Source organism: Triticum urartu, chromosome 2A (assembly GCF_056163025.1).
Source record: "Triticum urartu cultivar PI428250 chromosome 2A, HENAU_Tu73, whole genome shotgun sequence".
NCBI lineage: Eukaryota > Viridiplantae > Streptophyta > Magnoliopsida > Poales > Poaceae > Triticum > Triticum urartu.
This window is the reverse complement of record NC_141874.1, coordinates 456,495,899-456,518,268: the sequence shown is the minus strand read 5'-3', so window position 1 is coordinate 456,518,268 and position 22,370 is coordinate 456,495,899. Positions and strand designations below refer to the sequence as shown.

The 22,370-nt window shown below is 47.8% G+C and overlaps 1 pseudogene; it reads right to left on the bottom strand.

The window, feature by feature from the left end:
* Nucleotides 1-7,073: 7,073 nt before the first annotated feature.
* LOC147985441 (uncharacterized) lies at nt 7,074-16,798 on the bottom strand (annotated as a pseudogene).
* Nucleotides 16,799-22,370: the final 5,572 nt, after the last annotated feature.

Sequence of the window (22,370 nt, the reverse complement as noted above, 5' to 3'; positions counted from 1 at the left end):
AAGAAAGGGAGCTTCAAGAAGAATGGCAAGCAAGTTGCCACTCCCGTGAAGAAGCCCAAAGTTAGACCCAAGCCTGAAACTGAGTGCTTCTACTGCAAAGGAAATGGTCACTGGAAGTGGAACTACCCTAGATACTTAGCGGATAAGAAGGATGGCAAAGTGAACAAAAGGTATATTTGATATACATGTTATTGATGTGTACTTTACTAGTGTTTATAGCAAACCCCTCGGTATTTGATACTAGTTCAATTGCTAAGAGTAGTAACTCGAAACAGGAGTTGCAAAATAAACAAAGACTAGTTGAGGACGAGGTGACGATGTGTGTTGGAAATGATTCCAAGGTTGATAAGATCACCACTGCACACTCCCTTTACCTTCGGGATTAGTGTTGAACTTAAATAAATATTATTTGGTGTTTGCGTTGAGCATAATATGATTGGATCATGTTTATTGCAATACGGCTATTCATTAGTCAAAGAATAATTGTTATTCTGTTTACATGAATAAAACCTTCTGTGGTCATACACCCAAGGTGAATGGCTTATTGAATCTCGATCATAGTGATACACATATTCATAATAATGAGGCCAAAAGATGCAAAGTTAATAATGATAGTGCAACTTATTTGTGGCACTGCCGTTTGGGTCACATTGGTGTAAAGCGCATAAGAAACTCCATGCTGATGGGTTTTTGTAATCACTTGATTATTAATCACTTGATGCTTGTGAACCATGCCTCATGGGCAAGATGACTAAGACTCCGTTCTCCGGAACAATGGAGCGAGCAACTGACTTATTGGAAATAATACATACTGATGTATGCAGTCCGATGAGTGTTGAGGCTCACGGCGGGTATCATTATTTTCTGACCTTCACAGATGATTTGAGCAGATATGGGTATATCTGCTTATGAAATATAAGTCTGAAACATTTGAAAAGTTCAAAGAATTTCAGAATGAAGTGGAAAATCATCATGACAAGAAAATAAAGTTTCTACGATCTGATCGCGGAGACGAACATTTGAGTTACGAGTTTGGTCTTCATTTGAAACAATGTGGAATAGTTTCGCAACTCACGCCACCTGGAACACCACAGCATAATGGTGTGTCCGAACGTTGTAATCGTACTTTATTGGATATGGTGCGATCTATGATGTCTCTTACCGATTTACCACTATCGTTTTGGGGTTATGCATTAGAGACAGCTGCATTCACGTTGAATAGGGCACCATCTAAATCCGTTGAGATGACACCGTATGAACTATGGTTTGGCAAGAAACCAAAGTTGTCATTTCTTAAAGTTTGGGGTTGCGATGCTTATGTGAAAAAGTTTCAACCTGATAAGCTCGAACCCAAATCGGAGAAATGCGTCTTCCTAAGATACCCAAAGGAGACTATTGGGCACACCTTCTATCACAGATCCGAAAGCAAGATATTTGTTGCTAAGAATGGTTCCTTTCTAGAGAAGGAGTTTCTCTCGAAAGAAGTGAGTGGGAGGAAAGTAGAACTTGATGAGGTAATTGTACCTTCTCCCTTATTGGAAAGTAGTTCATCACTGAAATCAGTTCCAGTGATTCCTACACCAGTAAGTGAGGAAGTTAATGATGATGATGATCATGAAACTTCCGATCAAGTTACTACCGAACCTCGTAGGTCAACCAGAGTAAGATCCGCACCAGAGTGGTACGGCAATCCTGTTCTGGAAGTCATGTTACTAGACCATGACGAACCTACAAACTATGAGGAAGCAATGATGAGCCCAGATTTCGCAAAATGGCCTGAGACCATGAAATCTGAGATAGGATCCATGTATGAGAACAAAGTATGGACTTTGATTTACTTGCCCGATGATCGGTGAGTCATTGAGAATAAATGGATCTTCAAGAGGAAGACGGGCGATGATAGTAGTGTTACTATCTACAAAGCTCGAATTGTCGCAAAAACGTTTTCAACAAGATCAAGGTGTTGACAACGATGAGATTTTCTCACTCGTATCGCTGCTTAAAAGTCTGTCCGAATCATGTTAGCAGTTGCCACATTTATGAAATCGGGCAAATGGATGTCAACACTGCATTCCTTAATGGATTTCTTAAAGAAGAGTTGTATATGATGCAACCAGAAGGTTTTGTCAATCCTAAAGGTGCTAACAAAATGAGCAAGCTCCAGCGATCCATCTATGGACTGGTGCAAGCATCTCGGAGTTGGAATACATACATTGATAAAGTGATCAAAGCATATGGTTTTATACAGACTTGCGATGAAGCCTGTATTTACAAGAAAGTGAGTGGGAGCACTACAACATTTCTGATAAGTATATGTGAATGCCATATTGTTGATCGGAAATAATGTAGAATTTTCTGGAAAGCATAAAGGAGTGTTTGAAAGGAGTTTTTCAAAGAAAGACCTCGGTGAAGCTACTTACATATTGAGCATCAAGATCTATAGAGATAGATCAAGACGCTTGATAAGTTTTTTCAATGAGTACATACCTTGACAAGATTTTGAAATAGTTCAAAATGGAACAGTCAAAGAAGGAGTTCTTGCCTGTGTTGCAAGGTGTGAAGTTGAGTAAAGACTCAAAACCCGACCACGGCAGAAAATAGAAAATAATGAAAAGTCATTCCCTATGCCTCAGTCATAGGTTCTATAAAGTATGCTATGTTGTGTACCAGTCCTATTGTATACCTTAGCATGATTCTGGCAAGGGAGTAGAATAGTGATCTAGGAGTAGATCACTGGACAGCGATCAAAATTATCCTTAGAGGACTAAGGAAATATTTCTCGGTTATGGAGGTGATAAAAGAGTTCATCGTAAAGAGTTACGTCGATGCAAGCTTTTTACATCAATCTAGATGACTCTAAGTCTCGATCTGGATACATATTGAAAGTGGGAGCAATTAGCTAGAGTAGCTCCGTGCAGAGTATTGTAGACATAGAATTTGCGAAATACATATGGATCTGAATGTTGCACACCCGTAGACTAAACTTCTCACAAGAAAAACATGATCAATCTTTGGGTTTTAATCACATAGCGATGTGAACTAGATTATTGACTCTAGTAAACCTTTTGGGTGTTAGTCACATAGAGATGTGAACTAATCACATAAATATGTGAACTATTGGTGTTAAATCACATGACGATGTGAACTAGATTATTGACTCTAGTGCAAGTGGGAGACTGAAGGAAATATGACCTAGAGGCAATAATAAAGTTGTTATTTATATTTCCTTATATAAAGATAAACGTTTATTATTCATGCTAGAATTGTATTAACCGGAAACTTAGTACATGTGTGAATATATAGACAAACTAAGTGTCACTAGTATGCCTCTACTTGACTAGCTCGTTGAATCAAAGATGGTTAAGTTTCCTAGCCATAGACATGAGTTGTCATTTGATTAACGGGATCACATCATTAGAGAATGATGTGATTGACTTGACCCATTCCATTAGCTTAGCATTCGATCGTTTAATATATTGCTACTGCTTTCTTCATGACTTATACATGTTCCTATGACTATGAGATTATGCAACTCCCCAATACCGGAGGAACACTTTGTGTGCTACCAAACATCACAACATAACTGGGTGATTATAAAGGTGCTCTACAGGTGTCTCCAATGGTACTTGTTGAGTTGGCATAGATCGAGATTAGGACTTGTCACTCCGATTGTCGGAGAGGTATCTATGGGCCCTCTCGGTAATGCACATCACTATAAGCCTTGCAAGCAATGCAACTAATGAGTTAGTTGTGGGATGATGTATTACGGAACGAGTAAAGAGACTTGCCAGTAGCGAGATTGAACTAGGTATTGAGATACCGACGATCGAATCTCGGGCAAATAACATACCAATGACAAAGGGAACAACGTATGTTGTTATGCGGTTTGACCGATAAAGATCTTCGTAGAATAAGTAGGAGCCAATATGAGCATCCAGGTTCCGCTATTGGTTATTGATCGGAGATGAGTCTCGGTCATGTCTACATAGTTCTCGAACCCGTAGGGTCCGCACGCTTAATGTTCTGTGACGATTTGTATTATGAGTTATGTGATTTGATGACCGAAGTTTGTTTGGAGTCCCGGATGAGACCGGGGCCATGACGAGGAGTCTTGAAATGGTCAAGACGTAAAGATCGATATATTGTAAGGCTATATTCGGACATCGGAAAGGTTCCGAGTGATTCGGGTATTTTTCGGAGTACCAGAGAGTTACGGGAACTTGCCGGGAGAAGTATTAGGCCTTATTGGGCCATACGGGAATAGAGGAGGCAGGACAAAGGGAAGGAGGCGCGCGCCCCCTTGGGTCCGAATTGGACTAGGGGAAAGGGGGCGCCGCCCCCCTGGCCCTTTCCTACTCCCTCTGTCTTTCCTTCTTATCGAAAAAGGCTTTCACCCCGCTTTATAAATAAAGCAACCACCAAGCACAGAGTAACAAGGTAACAACGGAACACGGAACGCACCCACACAACGCCACCGCAGGCAGGGTCCAACACACACACACACAGACCCAAGTTTAGTTGTGGGCACAGCACAACAAGCTCAGCACAGACGCACTACGAGACACCCCAAGACAGCGGTGGCGGAGGTGTATGAAGACGATGGTCTAATCTGGTTCTGGAGGTGGTAGGGGAAGCGGTGGAGCCAACCAGAGAGCCATCGCGCGAAGCTGAGTGATGATGGAGGTGTTGGCGTCTCTCTCCTTGGGACAGCTAAGCGGCCACCAAAGCTGCAAGTAACCAGACCATTTGAATAAAGCATCAGTAGCACGACGAAGAGGAATACACTGAATCACAAGTTTATTCCTAAAATTCCACAGCGTCCAGGCAAGGACCCCAATGTTCAGCCAGCTAATGTGGCGCAACGCGGGTGGGATCGCCTGGAGTTCGGCAAAGAGAGCGGGGAAGTTGTTGTGGTTGCAGCTTCTGCCCACAATCTCGCGGAAACAGCTCCATAGAAACTACGTGGACACGCAGGTGAAGAAGATATGTTTCGAGTCTTCTTTAGGCCCGTAGAGTGGGCAAAGCCCACCACCAGGGCCATTGCGCTTCATAACGTCAATGCCTGATGGGAGGCGGCCGCGAATCCATTGCCACAAGAAGATCCTAATTTTGAGGGGGAGGCGAATCTCCCAAATGGAGGAGAGCGCCTCATGGCCAGGAGAGGGGCGATGGCCAGGTATAGAGATTTGGTGGAGAATTGACTGGAGGGCTCTAGCCGCCATCTGGCTCGGTCGACATCTGCTGTTAGATCAGGCTCGTGGAGTGCAATACTGTTGAGCAACTCCTGCCAGTCCGCGTTCTCAGCCTGGCCAAAAGGTCTCCGGAATGCAAGTTGCCCTAAGTCAGCGAGGGCAGATGCCACGGAGATCCGGGGGGCAACCGCGATGGAGAATAGGTCTAGAAAGTGGGCAGCAAGAGGCGTGTCTCCAGTTCACCTATCGAACCAGAACAACATGGCGGTGCCGGACCCAATCGCGATCGATGTCTCGATCCGGAGGACAGGAAGGAGCTGAATGATGGATTGCCAGAACCGGGAGCCCCCAGACCGCTGGCAGAAGGCGAGGGGCTGGCCGCGGAGGTATTTCTGCTGAATGATGCGAAGCCACATGCCACCATCCCCGTTGGCAATCCGCTAGAGCCACCGAGTCAGGAGGGCAATGTTCATGCATTTGGAGGACATAATCCCGAGTCTGCCCTGGTCGCGAGGTTTGCAGATCTCAGACCACCTGACCATGTGGTACTTCTGCTTATCACCCTCGCTGGCCCAGAAGAAACGCCCCTAAACGGTGGCAATCTCGTGATAAAGAGTCTCTGGAAGGCTGTAGAAGCTCATGATGAATAGGAGTAGGCTAGAGAGGGACGAGTTAATGAGCATCGTACGGGCTGCTTTCGAGAGCCACCGACCCTGCCAGGGCTCGATACGGTGCTGGAGCTTCCCCACCGTGGGGCACAGATCGGCCACCGTAAGCCTGGAGTCGCTAATGGGTATCCCCAGATAAGTGGTGGGGAAGGACCCGAGCTGACAATTAAGCCGATCCGCAATGCTCCGTCGCTCGTCTCGGGCGTAGCCCAAGACCATCACCTCACTCTTGTCGAAGTTGATCCTAAGGCCAGACATCTGCTGGAAGCACAGAAGGAGGAACTTGAGGTTTGAAATATCATTCTCCGACCCTTCCACCATAATAATGGTGTCATCCGCGTATTGAAGAAGGGAAATCCTGTTTCCCCCAACTAGGTGCGGCACTATCCCTTTAATGTGACCTGCCGCCTTGGCCTTATCCAGGATGGCCGCCTGAGCATCGACAACCATGTTAAATAGGAACGGAGAGAAGGGATCACCCTGGCGAACCCCACAGAACGTGTGGAAGAATGGGCCGATCTCCCCATTGATGTTCACCGCGGTGCGTCCCGAGGATACCAACTGCATCACTTGGGTCACCCACCTGTCATCGAAGCCCTTACGGAGCAGACATTCCCGAAGGAAGGACCAACTAAACGTGTCGTAAGCCTTGTGGAAATCCAGTTTCAGGAAGACTACCTTGAGGTGTTTGGAGTGCACCTCATGGAGAGCTGCGTGGAACACCAAGACTCCATCAAGGATATATCGACCCCGGGTGAAGGCCAACTGGTCCGGGTGAGTAATCCAGTCGGCTATAGGGGCCACCCTAATGGTGTACCCTTTGCGAGGATGCGGAAGATGACATTGATGACCGTAATCGGCCGAAATTGCCGGATGTCCGAGGCCCCAGTCACCTTGGGAATGAGAGTGATTACCCCATAGTTTAGTCGGGTGAGGTCAATGGACCCCACGAAGAACTCGTCAAATAGGGCCATCACCTCAGGTTTAATTACCTCCTAGAAAGTCTGAAAGAACTTCACTAGGAGGCCATCGGGGCCGGGGGCCGAGGATGGGTTCATGCCCTTAATTGCCGCCCAAACTTCTGCCTCGGACAACGGGGCCATAAGGGTCGCGTTATCCTCAGGCGAGACGTAGAAGTGTGCCGGCCAGATGTCTTGTGCTAGGGCAAGCCCTCCCCGAGGGGAGGCAGAGAATAGGTCTCTATAGAAACCGTCTACATGGGCCCGGATGTCCTCCGGCCGTTGCAGGAGAGTCGATCCATCCCATAGGAGGGGATGGAGTTACGGCGCCTGCGGCCGTTAGCAATGGCCTGGAAGTAGGAAGTATTGGCGTCCCCTTTGAGGACCCAATTCTGCGTACCCCTGAGGCGCCAGTAAGCCTCCTCGTCAGTGTAGATGACCATGAGCTGGTCTTCCAAGTTGTACCTAAGCATCCATTCGTCTGCTGAGAGGCCAACGGTGTTAGCACGCAAGTCGAGGGCCTGGATGCCCTCGAGGAGGGTCTTCTTCTACTCAAGGATGTCCCGACCGACGTTTGCACCCCACCCTTTCATGAATTGTCGTGACCGCTTGGCGCAGAGATGCCAGGAATCAATGGCGGACAGAGCACGGTGGGGGGCGTCACGCGCCTCGCGCCACCTGGCACCCACAGCGGCGGTGAACCCAAGTTGATGCAGCCAGGAGGTTTCGAAGTGAAAGCGGGGGGGGGGGGTAGGGGTGGACGCTCACTCTCCGAAGATAGGAGTAGAGGGACGTGGTCGGAACCAATCCGCGTAATCGCCCGAAGCGAAGCTAGGGGCACCGAATGTCCCACTCAAGGGAGGCGAGGACCCGATCGAGTACCGAGCGAGTGGGAGCAACCTAGCGGTTTGTCCAAGTGAACCTGGCACCGACTCGATCGATTTCACGCAGCCCCATGTCTGTGATACAATCATTGAACATTTGCATCCGAGGAAAGTTCACTAAATTATTGCTTGATACGTCTCCAATGTATCTATAATTTTTGATTGCTCCATGCTATATTATCTACTGTTTTGAATGTTTATGGGCTTTATTATACACTTTTATATCATTTTTGGGACTAACCTATTAACCCAGAGCCCAGTGCCAGTTTCTGTTTTTACCCTATTTTAGGGTTTCGAAGAAAAGGAAAATCAAACGGAGTCCAATTGACCTGAAACTTCACGGAACTCATTTTTGGAAGGAAAGAAGCCCAGAAGACTTGCAGTGCACGTCGGGGGATCTGCGAGGAGGTCATGAGGCAGGGGGGCACGCCCACTCCCCCTGGGCGCGCCCTCCACCCTCATGAGCCCCTCGTGGCCCCCCTGACGTACTTCTTCCGCCTATATATGTCCATATACCCTAAAAACATCCGAGAGCACAATAGATTGGGAGTTCCGCCGCCAGAAGCCTTCGTAGCCACCAAAAACCAATCTAGACCCGTTCCAGCACCCTGCCGGAGGGGGCAATCCCTCTCCGGTGGCCATCTTCATCATCCCGGTGCTCTCGATGACGAGGAGGGAGTAGTTCTCCCTCGGGGCTGAGGGTATGTACCAGTAGCTATGTGTTTGATCTCTCTCTCTCTCTCTCGTGTTCTTGAGATGATACGATCTTGATGTATCGCGAGCTTCGCTATTATATTTGGATCCTATGATGTTTCTTCCCCCCTCTACTCTCTTGTAATGGATTGAGTTTCCCCTTTGAAGTTATCTTATCGGATTGAGTCTTTAAATATTTGAGAACACTTGATGTATGTCTTGCCGTGCGTATCTGTGGTGACAATGGGATACCACGTGATTCACTTGATGTATGTTTTGGTGATCAACTTGTGGGTTCCGCCCATGAACCTCTGCATAGGGGTTGGCACACGTTTTCGTCGTGATTCTCCGGTAGAAACTTTGGGGCACTCTTTGAGGTTCTATGTGTTGGGTGAATAGATGAATCTGAGATTGTGTGATGCATATCGTATAATCATACACACGGATACTTGAGGTGACATTGGAGTATCTAGGTGACATTAGGGTTTTGGTTGATTTGTGTCTTAAGGTGTTATTCTAGTACGAACTCTAGGGCTGTTTGTGACACATATAGGAATAGCCCAACGGATTGATTGGAAAGAATAACTTTGAGGTGGTTTCATACCTTACCATAATCTCTTCGTTCGTTCTCCGCTATTAGTGACTTTGGAGTGACTCATTGTTGCATGTTGAAGGATAGTTATATGATCCAATTATGTTATTATTGTTGAGAGGACTTACACTAGTGAAAGTATGAACCCTAGGCCTTGTTTCCTAGCATTGCAATACCGTTTACGCTCACTTTTATCACTTGCTACCTTGCTGTTTTTATTATTTCAGATTACAAATACCTTTATCTACTATCCATATACCACTTGTTTCACCATCTCTTCGCCGAACTAGTGCACCTATACAATTTACCATTGTATTGGGTGTGTTGGGGACACAAGAGACTCTTTGTTATTTGGCTGCAGGGTTGCTTGAGAGAGACCATCTTCATCCTACGCCTCCTACGGATTGATAAACCTTAGGTCATCCACTTGAGGGAAATTTGCTACTGTCCTACAAACCTCTGCACTTGGAGGCCCAACAACGTCTACAAGAAGAAGGTTGTGTAGTAGACATCAAGCTCTTTTCTGGCATCGTTGCCGGGGAGGTGAGTGCTTGAAGGTATATCTTTAGATCTTGCAATCGAGTCTTTTAGTTTCTTGTTTTATCACTAGTTTAGTTTATAAAAGAAAACTACAAAAATATGGAATTGAGTTTGTCTCATACGCTTCACCTTTTTAATATCTTTCGTGAGTATGATGGAAAGGATAATTGTGCTCAAGTGCTAGAAGAAGAAATCTATAAATTGTTTGGCACTAAATATTTGAATGATGGGAATGATTGCAATGTTGTTACTACGAATTCTTTGAATACTATGATGCTAATGATATGCAAAGCCACAAGCTTGGGGAAGCTATGTTTGATGAAGACGATATTTTTTGTCCCCCAAGTTTTGATGAGCAAATTTATTATGATGAAAGCATGCCTCCTATCTATGATGATTATTGTGATAACACGTATGATTTAAAGAATAATAATAAAAATGAACCTTGTCATCTTGATCTTAATTTTCAATCACATGATAGTTATTTTGTTGAGTTTGCTCCCACTATTATTCATTAGAAGAATTTTGCTTATGTGGAGAGTAGTAAATTTTCTATGCTTGTAGATCATGAGAAGAATGATTAAAGTGCTGGTTATATTGTTGAATTCATTCATGATGCTACTGAAAATTATTATGAGGGAGGAACATATGCTTGTAGGAATTGCAATAATATCAAGTTTCCTCTCTATGTGCTTAAAGTTTTGAAGTTATGCTTGTTTTACCCTCCTATGCTAGTTGATTATTGTTCCCATAAGTTGTTTGATCACAGAATCCCTATGCATAGGAAGTATGTTAGACTTAAATGTACTAGTCATATTCTTCATGATGCTCTTTTTATGTTACAATTCTTATCTTTTATGTGAGCATCGTTGAAATCATCATGCCTAGCTAGGGGCGTTAAACGATAGCGCTTGTTGGGAGGCAACACAACTTTATTTTTGTTCCTTGCTTTTTGTTCCTGTTTAGTAATAAATAATTCATCTAGCCTATGTTATGATTGATTTTTTATGTTTTAATTACTTTTTGCGCCAATTAGAACCTTTGGGAAGACTTGGGGAAAGTCTTGTTGATCATGCTGTAAAAAACAGAAACTTTAGCGCTCACGAGAATTGCTGCCATTTTTATTTTAAGAGTGCTATTTAGTTAATTCTTTTTTCAGATGATTAATATATAAATTCCTCAGGTCCAGAAATTTATTTGAGAATTTTATGAGTTCCATAAGTATACGTTTGATTCAGATTACTACAGACTGTTCTGTTTTTGACAGATTCTGTTTTTCATGTGTTGTTTACTTATTTTGATGAATCTATGGCTAGTAAAATAGTTTATAAACCATAGAGAAGTTGGAATACAGTAGGTTTATCACCAATATAAATAAAGAATGAGTTCATTACAGTACCTTGAAGTGGTGATTTATTTTCTTATACTAACGGAGCTTAAGAGTTTTCTGTTAAGTTTTTGCGTTGTGAAGTTTTCAAGTTTTGGGTAAAGATTCGATGGACTATGGAATAAGGAGTGGCGAGAGCCTAAGCTTTGGGATGCCCAAGTCACCCAAGGTAATATTCAAGGACAACCAAGAGCCTAAGCTTGGGGGTGCCCCGGAAGGCATCCCCTCTTTCGTCTTCGTTCATCGGTAACTTTACTTGGAGCTATATTTTTATTCACCACATGATATGTGTTTTGCTTGGAGCGTAAATTTATTTTGTTAGGATTTGCTTGCTGTTATTTAGAACAATGTTTTGCATCTTTTATTTCAATAAAAGTGGCATTGATAGTCTTTACTATGCCTTTTTTAGAAGTCCACATGTTGCTGTTTGAAAACAGAAAGTTTACCGCTGTTGCAATAATTCCCTAGAAAAGTTGGAATGTGATAAAATGTTGAAACCTTTTGCATATTAAGCTCTGATAAATTTACTACAGTGGGAATTTTCTTTCATAATTTTTGGAGCTAGCTAAGTATGGATGTTGCTGCATTCTTTACAGACTGTCCTGTTTAGGCAGATTGCTGTTATGTTTGCATTGTTTGCATATGTTTGCTTCTTTAATGATTCTATTTGAGGATAGGACTATTAAATATGCAGAGGCATTTAGTATGCAATGTTGAATAATAATTTTAGAGATTTTCTACATTAGAGTATGATAAGGTTTTTGCAATGGTTTATACTAACTTATCTCACGAGTCCTTGTTGAGTTTTGTGTGGATGAAGCTTTTGAGATTTAGGGAGACCGTGATATGAGAGGAATTAAGGAGACACAAAAGCTCAAGATTGGGGATGCCCAAGGCATCCCAAGATAATATTTCAAGAAGTCATAAGCATCTAAGCTTGGGGATGCCCCGGTTGGCATCCCACCTTTCTTCTTCAACAACTATCGGTTAGTTTCGGTTGATCCTAAGTTTTTGCTTCTTCACATGATGTTTGCCATTCTTAGAATGTCATTTTATTTTGTTTTGCTTGCTGTTTGAATAAAGTATCAAGATCTTAAATTCTTAAATATTAGAGAGTCTTCACATAGTTGCATAATTATTCAACTACTCATTGATCTTCACTTATATCTTTCGGAGTAGTTTGTTGTTTGCTCTAGTACTTCACTTATATCTTTTAGAGCATGGTGGTAGTTTTATTTTGAAGAAATAGATGAACTCTCATGATTCACTTAGATTATTTTGAGAGTCTTAAATAGCATGGTAATTTGCTTAAAATCCTAATATGCTAGGTATTCAAGATTAGTAAAATTTTCTTATGAGTGCTTTGTATACTAAGAGAAGTTTGATGCTTGATGATTGTTTTTAGATATGGAGGTAATAATATCAAAGTCATGCTAGTAGAGTAGTTGTGAATTTTAGGAATACTTGTGTTGGAGTTTGCAAGTCCCGTAGCATGCACGTATGGTAAACGTTGTGTAACAAATTTGAAACATGAGGTGTTATTTGATTGTCCTCCTTATGAGTGGCGGCCGGGGACGAGCGATGGTCTTTTCCTACCAATCTATCCCCCTAGGAGCATGCGCGTAGTGCTGAGGTTTTTGATGACTTGTAGATTTTTTCAATAAGTATGTGCATTCTTTATGACTAATGTTGAGTCCATGGATTATACGCACTCTCACCCTTCCATCATTGCTAGCCTCTTCGGTACCATGCATTGCCCTTTCTCACATTGAGAGTTGGCGCAAACTTCGCCGGTGCATCCAAACCCCGCGATATGATACGCTCTGCCACACATAAACCACCTTATATCTTCCTCAAAACAGCCACCATACATACCTATTATGGCATTTCCATAGCCATTCCGAGATATATTGCCATGCAACTTTCCATCATTCTGTTCATCATGACACATTCATCATTGTCATATTGCTTATCATGATCATGTAGTCGACATAGTATTTGTGGCAAAGCCACCATTCATAATTCTTTCATACATGTCACTCTTGATTCATTGCATATCCCGGTACACCACCGGAGGCATTCATATAGAGTCATCCTTGTTCTAGTATTGAGTTGTAATCATTGAGTTGTAAATAAATAGAAGTGTGATGATCATTATTTTCTAGAGTATTCTCCCAAGTGAGGAATAAAAAAAGGAGAAAGGCCATAAAAAAAGAAAAGGCCCAAAAAAAAGAGAAAGGCCATAAAAAAGAGAAGGCCCAAAAAAAATGAAAAAATGAAAATGAGAGAAAAAGAGAGAAGGGACAATGCTACTATCCTTTGCCACACTTGTGCTTCAAAGTAGCACCATGATCTTCATGATAGAGAGTCTCTTGTTTTGTCACTTTCATATACTAGTGGGAATTTTTCATTATAGAACTTGGCTTGTATATTCCAACAATGGGCATCCTCAAGTGCCCTAGGTCTTCATGAGCAAGCAATTTGGATGCACACCCACTTAGTTTCTTTTTGTTGAGCTTTCATACATTTATAGCTCTAGTGCATCCGTTGCTTGGCAATCCCTACTCCTTACATTAACATCAATCAATGGGCATCTCCATAGCCCATTGACTAGCCTCGTTGATGTGAGACTTTCTCCTTTTTTGTCTTCTCCACATAACCCCCCTCATTATATTCTATTCCACCCATAGTGCTATATCCATGGCTCGCGCTCATGTATTGCGTGAAAGTTTATAGGTTTGAGATTACTAAAGTATGAAACAATTGCTTGGCTTGTCATCGGGGTTGTGCATGATGAGAGCATTCTTGTGTGACGAAACTGGAGCATGACTAAACTATATGATTTTGTAGGGATGAACTTTCTTTGGCCATATTATTTTGAGAAGACGTAACTGCTTAGTTAGTATGCTTGAAGTATTATCATTTTTATGTCAATATGAACTTTTGTCTTGAATCTTTCGGATCTGAATATTCATACCACAATTAAGAAGAATCACATTGAAATTATACTAAGTAGCACTCCACATCAAAAATTCTGTTTTTATCATTTACCTACTCGAGGACGAGCAGGAATTAAGCTTGGGGATGCTGATACGTCTCCAACGTATCTATAATTTTTGATTGCTCCATGCTATATTATCTACTGTTTTGAATGTTCATGGGCTTTATTATACACTTTTATATCATTTATGGGACTAACCTATTAACCCAGAGCCCAGTGCCAGTTTCTGTTTTTACCCTGTTTTAGGGTTTCGAAGAAAAGGAAAATCAAACGGAGTCCAATTAAACTGAAACTTCACGGAACTCATTTTTGGAAGGAAAGAAGCCCAGAAGACTTGGAGTGCACGTCGGGGGATCTGCGAGGAGGTCACGAGGCAGGGGGCGCGCCCACTCCCCCTAGGCGCGCCCTCCACCCTCGCGAGCCCCTCGTGGCCCCCCTTACGTACTTCTTCCACCTATATATCTCCATATAACCTAAAAACATCCGAGAGCACAATAGATCGGGAGTTCCGCTGCCAGAAGCCTCTGTAGCCACCAAAAACCAATCTAGACCCGTTCCAGCACCCTGCCGGAGGGGGAAATCCCTCTCCGGTGGCCATCTTCATCATCCCGGTGCTCTCCATGACGAGGAGGGAGTAGTTCTCCCTCGGGGCTGAGGGTATGCACAAGTAGCTATGTGTTTGATCTCTCTCTCTCTCGTGTTCTTGAGATGATACGATCTTGATGTATCGCGAGCTTTGCTATTATATTTGGATCCTATGATGTTTCTTCCCCCTCTACTCTCTTGTAATGGATTGAGTTTCCCCTTTGAAGTTATCTTATCGGATTGTGTCTTTAAAGATTTGAGAACACTTGATGTATGTCTTGCCGTGCGTATCTGTGGTGACAATGGGATACCACGTGATTCACTTGATGTATGTTTTGGTGATCAACTTGAGGGTTCCGCCCATGAACCTATGCATAGGGGTTGGCACACGTTTTCGTCGTGATTCTCCGGTAGAAACTTTCTGGCACTCTTTGAGGTTCTATGTGTTGGTTGAATAGATGAATCTGAGATTGTGTGATGCATATCGTATAATCATACCCACGGATACTTGAGGTGACATTGGAGTATCTAGGTGACATTAGGGTTTTGGTTGATTTGTGTCTTAAGGTGTTATTCTAGTAAGAACTCTAGGGTTGTTTGTGACACATATAGGAATAGCCCAACAGATTGATTGGAAAGAATAACTTTGAGGTGGTTTCGTACCCTACCATAATCTCTTCGTTCGTTCTCCGCTATTAGTGACTTTGGAGTGACTCTTTGTTGCATGTTGAGGGATAGTTATATGATCCAATTATGTTATTATTGTTGAGAGGACTTACACTAGTGAAAGTATGAACCCTAGGCCTTGTTTCCTAGCATTGCAATACCGTTTACGCTCACTTTTATCACTTGCTACCTTGCTGTTTTTATTATTTCAGATTACAAATACCTTTATCTACTATCCATATACCACTTGTTTCACCATCTCTTCGCCGAACTAGTGCACCTATACAATTTACCATTGTATTGGGTGTGTTGGGGACACAAGAGACTCTTTGTTATTTGGTTGCAGGGTTGCTTGAGAGAGACCATCTTCATCCTACGCCTCCTACGGATTGATAAACCTTAGGTCATCCACTTGAGGGAAATTTGCTACTGTCTTACAAACCTCTGCACTTGGAGGCCCAACAACGTCTACAAGAAGAAGGTTGTAGTAGACATCATTGCTCTTGTCTTCAGAGGAGCAGGGGGCGCCAGAGGGAGCCACCGGAGCCGGAGTCCCCTCGGCCTCCAGAGGTGGGAAACCCGACCCCAAGGCCGGGCTGGGTGTCTCCACTGGGGGCTCGAGGAGGGACGGGGCCGGGGGCAACCCAGTCAGCCCCAGAGACCCCACCTGGAGATCGGTGGCTGGAGTAGAGGTCAGAGTGGGCGGAACCGGGTCGGCCCGGGCGGGTGAGGAGGCGAAGATGCCAAGGGTGGAGGCGTCGGGGGAGCGGGGCGACAACACCGGGAAGACCTGAAGGCTTGCGTCCGAGGCGTCGAGACCGTCGTTCGGCGATGGTGGGGCAGCAACACGCACATGGCCGGACCCAGCACCGCTCCTGGCAACTGGGGCCGGCTGCTGGTCGCGGGGGGGGGGGGGGGACTGTCCTCGGAGTCATCGTCGTCCTCCTCCGAGCCCGAGGGGTGGCCGTGGCGGGGGTCCCGGTCGCAGTGGCGGTCACCGGCATCTCCCCCCTCCAGGCCATCCCCCAAGAAGCTGTCGTCGGGGATGCGGGGGCGACCAATTTGGTTGGGCGGCTCGGGAGAGATGCGGAGGTCGAATCCCTGGTCGTTGAAGAACACACAAACCGTGGCGCGGAGCCGGGAGGAGTCGAGGGATTTGACCTTGACGCGAACCTCCTCCTCTTTGCGGAGGGAGAGCTCGTCGACCACCACCACTTTGCCAAGAATGCGAGACATGTTACGGATTACCTGCTCCGAGCGGGAGATGTCGGGGAGGCCATCGATGAGGATCCAGGCCGTGTCCAGGACCGCGACCGCCAGGGGGTCCGCACCGGCACGGAGATGTCCACCACTAGCTTGTTGAGGGCTAGGGTGATGTCTCCACTGCGAGTGCTGTAGCCGTGGCTGACCATGTCCGGGAAGAGGATCGAGAACTGGCCACCAGCCAACATGGTGACCTGCCAGTCCCAGGAGCAGTGGTAGAGGTGGTTGAGCTCAGCCTCGATCATCTCCGGCGAGGCCACCCCACCCTTGATGGTGACAATGGCCATGAGCGATGGTGAAGGGGCGGGGATGTCGGGCACCTCGATATGGAAGTATCCGAGGTGCTCAATCCCGTGCCCGTACATCATCAGCTCCTCCGCCACTGGACGGTCGGGGCAAAGGAAGGCCGGGTGTCTGGGGTCCGCACAGACGAAGCAGCACTGAGGGCGCGAGCAGGTGGTCTGGGAGTGTCCTGCGAGGCCGCAGTTGAAGCACTTGACGAGGCTGGAGGAGCGGTCATCAGGGAGTAGCCGACCGAAGCGGAACCTAACGGCGCACAGGGAGGACCCGCCGGCAGGGTTGAGCCATTGCCCCTGCCCAGTCCCTGCTTCTTCTTCCTTTTGGGGCCCTGGCGGCCTCGCCCCACCCCATTGCCAGCGGGTGCAAGGCTCGGCTCACCCCGGGGCGGCTGGTAGTGGCGGACTGGCGCAGGGGCAGCAGGCTACTGGGGTTGGTGCGGGAGACGAGGCGGGGATCGCGAGCGGCCATCACGGACGAGGGAGCGGCTTCCATCCTGGCGGTGACTCGGGCACGGGGAGCGGTGCCGATGGTCGGGCCTGTCAGCAGCCGGCCGCGGGGAGTGGGATTGAGAGCGGCCCCAACGATCCCCGCGATTGCCGATGGGGAGGAGAATAGCGCGTATCTCGAGGGGGGGAGCAACGGTCATCGCGTAGCGGAGAGCGCCGGCTGTCCGGGGAAGACAGCTGCTGGCAAAGATCGTCCTCGCGTCGAACCGCATCCAGGGAGGGGCGGGCAGGCTTGCGCCGGCCAGGCGCGCGACGCTTGGGCCGTGACCTAGCGTCGTCCCACTCCCGAGGCATGGGGGCCGGTGCAGAGGCACTGAAGGGGGGCAGGAAGAGTTAGCGGTGGGGGTGGGGAGGAGCGGGTGAGGGTTTCTGTAGGGATGGGGGGCACAAGCGCGATGGAGGAGGCCTGGGGAGGTTGGCAGGTAGCCATATGGACCGATCGGCCGGCCGGCCCGACCCAGCAGGAGGCCTCCACGGATGGGCCATGCCCCCAAGCGATCCCATCGGCTCAGAGGAAACCGGCCTAAGGGGAACTAGGACCAACCGCGCATGGCCCATCGGGCCACGGCCCAGCCCGCGGGACGGGGAAGCAGCAGGTAGGGTTTCCCCTGCTGCCGCTGCCACCATCGCGTCCGGCACCGTCACCGACGAAGACGCCATGACGAGCCACGAGCGCCGCGGGGGAGCGATGGGGGACAATCGGAGAGCGGAAGACCCGAACGCAGCAGTGAATGGCCTAAACGGGGAGCGGTAGAGTGACTCCGGTGGCCACGACGGAGCGGGAGCGGGTACCAGCGGCGATGGTCGAGGACTGAGAACCCCAGCGGTAGGGGCGGCGGCGCGCCACGAGCGGCGGGCCCAACCTTGGTCAGACCGCCCTGTGATACCCCACGCCGAAGCGCGGCGACGGCGAGTGGTCTTTGTCCCAAAGGCGGCGCCTTGGCGCGGCGTCAGCGGAGAGGCCACCCCGGCATGCCGGTGAGGCCGCGAGGTAGTCGGGTACTCAATACGAGGCGACCTCCCAACCTCCCTGCTGGACACAACCGGGCGCGCCGGCGGCTCCCTGCGAATGACAGGCCGGCCCGTGGCCACATCAGCTTCCTTCGCCAGGTCCGCCTAGCGTGAAGCCGGCGCCATCGAGACATCCGGGGAGCCGGGGGAGGGGGGTCCGATGGCGAGAGTGCACCGAGCACGGAGGGGGAGGGGGATGCCGGGGCCGGGCCATCAAAGGTGGGGCGTGCCAGGGCGGGAGACGCCAGAGGCGGAGACGCGGCGGCCGAGCCGCCCGCAGAGTCGCAGGAGCGGGGCGCAGGGTCGTCCATCAAGCCCCTCTAGGAGATTTTCCTTTCCTTCTTTCGTCTCTACTACTCCAGAAAGGAAAAGGGGAATCCTACTAGGACTTGGGAGTCCTAGTAGGACTCCCCACACTTGGCGCGCCCCCTCAAGGGCCGGCCTCCTCCTCCTCACTCCTTTATATACGGGGGCAAGGGGCACCCCATGAACACACAAGTTGATCAGTTGATCTTTTAGCCGTGTGCGGTGCCCCCTCCACCATAATCCACCTCGGTCATATCATAGCGGTGCTTAGGCGAAGCCCTGCGTTGGTAGCATCATCATCATTGTCATCATGTCGTCGTACTGACGGTACTCTCCCTCGAAACTCTGCTGGATCGGAGTTCGTGGGACGTCACCAAGCTGAACGTGTGCTGAACTCGAAGGTGCCGTACATTCGGTACTTGGATCAGTCGGATCATGAAGACGTACGACTACATCAACCGCGTTCTCATAACGCTTCGGCTTATGGTCTACAAGGGTACGTGGACGACACTCTCCCCTCTCGTTGCTATGCATAACCATGATCTTGTGTGTGTATAGGAATTTTTTGAAATTACTGCGTTCCGCAAATATCACTTTATCTCTTATTTAATTTAATGCACTATATACTTGGTAAAGGGTGGAAGGCTCGGCCTTTTGCCTGGTGTTTTGTTCCACTCTTGCCGCCCTAGTTTCCGTCATACCGGTGTTATGTTCCTTGATTTTGCGTTCCTAACGCGGTTGGGGTTATGGGCCCCCCTTGACAGTTCGCTTTGAATAAAACTCCTCCAGCAAGGCCCAACCTTGGTTTTACATTTGCCTAACAACCTATAACTTTCCCTTGGGTTTTCGCAAGCCTGAGGGTCATCTTTATTTAACCCCCTGGGCCAGTGCTTCTCTAAGTGTTGGTCCAAACTGAATAGACCACGGGTGAGGGAGTCCTGGGTTAAGGGGTCCTCGGGCGTCCGGCCTATTAGCCATGGGCCGGACTGATGGGCTGTGAAGATACGAAGACCAAAGACTGCACCCGTGTTCGGATGGGACCCTCCTTGGCGTGGAAGGCAAACTTGGCGACCGAATATGTAGATTCCTTTCTTTGTAACCGACCTTGTGTAACCCTAGATCCTCCCGGTGTCTATATAAACCGGAGGACTTAGTACGGATAGGGGATATACTCAATACCGTAGTCATACAAGCTAGACTTCTAGGGTTTAGCCATTACGATCTCGTGGTAGATAAACTCTTGTAATACTCATATTCATCAAGATCAATCAAGCAGGAAGTAGGGTATTACCTCCATAGAGAGGGCCCAAACCTGGGTAAACATCGTGTCCCCTGTCTCCTGTTACCATCGACCTTAGACGCACAGTTCGGGCCCCCCTACCCGAGATCCGCCGGTTTTGACACCGACATTGGTGCTTTCATTAAGAGTTCCTCTGTGCTGTCACTAAAAGGGTTTGATGGCCTCTTCAATCGTCAATAATGACGCTGTCCAAGGAGAAACTTTCCTCCCCAGACAGATCTTTGTGTTCGGCGGCTTCGCACTGCGGGCCAACTCGTTTGGCCATCTGGAGCAGATCGAAGCTATGCCCCTGGCCATCAGGTCAGATTTGGGAGCTTGAACTATGTTGCGGACATCCGCGGAGACTTGATCTTCGTTGGATTCGAGACCGCGGTAGCCGCCCCCGGTCACCCCGATGATCATGGCCTAAATCTGTCATCAGGCCGCATCCAGGAGATTGCTCCTGTAAACGCTCTGGCCCTAGATCCAGAGCAAGCTGCGCCATCCAAGGATGGGAGGATCAACCCCACCACGGAGGCCACATATTCCACGGCGTTGGAGCCGCACACAGACTTAACCTCTCACGACGTCTTTGTCATCGGAACTCCGGACTCGTCTCCGTCCATAAGTTCCGAACCACGTGAGCCTGCGGGCGTTGAACTTGATCGTTTATCGATCTTCGAATTCAACGCTACATACATCTTCCAGCACTCGCCCTTGGGCAATGTGCTAAACTCATTAAAGAACCTGTTCTTAGCGGAGGACTCGCAGCCGAACTATATCCGGTTCGAACTAGGGCTGACGATGGAGAATTTTGCTTCCCACCCGCCACCCACTTCATAGCCACGGTCGAGGATTTGACCGACGAACTTGATTACGACTCCGAGGACATCGACGGTATGGACGACGATGCCGGAGAAGAAGAGGCCCATAACCCGCCGTTCACCGGACGCTGGTCGGCCACTTCCTCGTATGATGTATACATGGTGGATGCACCAAAGGAGAACAACGACGATGACAAGGAAGATCCAGCTGAAGATAAACCTTCCGAAATACAGTCCAAGCGCCAGTGTCAGCGGCGCCTCTCTAAGTCACGCCACAGTAAAGACAGCAACACCGACACAGGAGAAGATAACACTCCAGGAGGTGCCGAAGACAACGAAGACCCTGTTGATACAGCTAATGAACAAGATGAACGGGAAGATGAGCAGGCTAGCCCTGGTAAACAGGCCACGCACAAAGATTTGGAGGACGATAATTACCTTCCGCTCTCTGAGGATGAGGTGAGCCTCGGCACCGAGGATTTCATCTTGCCCGAGGAACCTCTTGAGTAGGAGCGCTTCAAGCGCCAACTAATAGCCACTGCAAGGAGCCTAAAAAAGAAGCAGCAGTAGCTTCAAGCTGACCAATAACTGCTCAATGATAAATGGACTGATGTCCTAGCAGCCGAAGAGTACGGCCTCAAGCGCCCAACCAAAAGCTACCCAAAGTGCAAATTGCTACCTCAGTTTGACAAAGAGGTGCCGGAGTACATACCACCATCATACAATGCGGCTGACCGACCACCACGTGGTCGGGACGAGACGGCAACACACGCCGAACACCAGCCCGCCCTGCCTCAATGCACAAGTAGAGGTAAATTAGCCCACAACCATACATATGACCTCCGACAGAACCTGAACAATAAAACAAGACATACGAGATCAATCTACGGATCACGAGGACGCGCCTCGACACGCGACGATGCCCACCTATTCGGACGTGACAGACATAGTCATGCACGGGATGAAAACCGTAGACGGACTCCATCAGAGCTACGTCGCGATACGGCCCGGTACAGAGGCCCCGCACACCCTCATTGCTTCATTGACGAGGTCCTGGATCATGAATTCCCAGAAGGGTTCAAACCCGTGAATATTGAATCATACGACGGAACCACGGACCCCGCGGTGTGGATCGAAGACTTCATTCTCCACATTCATATGGCCCATGGCGATGACCTCCACGCCATCAAATACCTCCCTTTAAAACTCAAGGGGCCAGCTCGGCATTGGCTAAATAGTCTGCCTAAAAATTCTATTGGTAGCTGAGAGGACTTAGAAGAGGCCTTCCTCGATAACTTCCAAGGTACATATGTTCGACCTCCGGATGCTGATGACTTAAGCCATATAGTGCAACAACCCGGAGAGTCCGCCAGGAAATTCTGGACAAGGTTCTTAACTAAAAAGAACCAAATCGTCGACTGTCCGGATGCCGAAGCCCTAGCAGCCTTCAAACACAGCATCCGCGACGAATGGCTCGCTCGCCACCTCGGCCAAGAAAAGCCAAAATCCATGGCGGCCCTCATGGCACTCACGAACCGCTTTTGTGCGGGCGAGGACAGTTGGTTGGCCCATAGCAAAAACAATGCAAGCGACGCCGGAACCCCTGAAGCTAAAACTAGCAAAGACAAATCTCGACGCAATAGATACAAGCATCGAAACAACAGTGACAACATCGAAGACACAGCGGTCAATGCCGGATTCCGTGGCTCTAAGT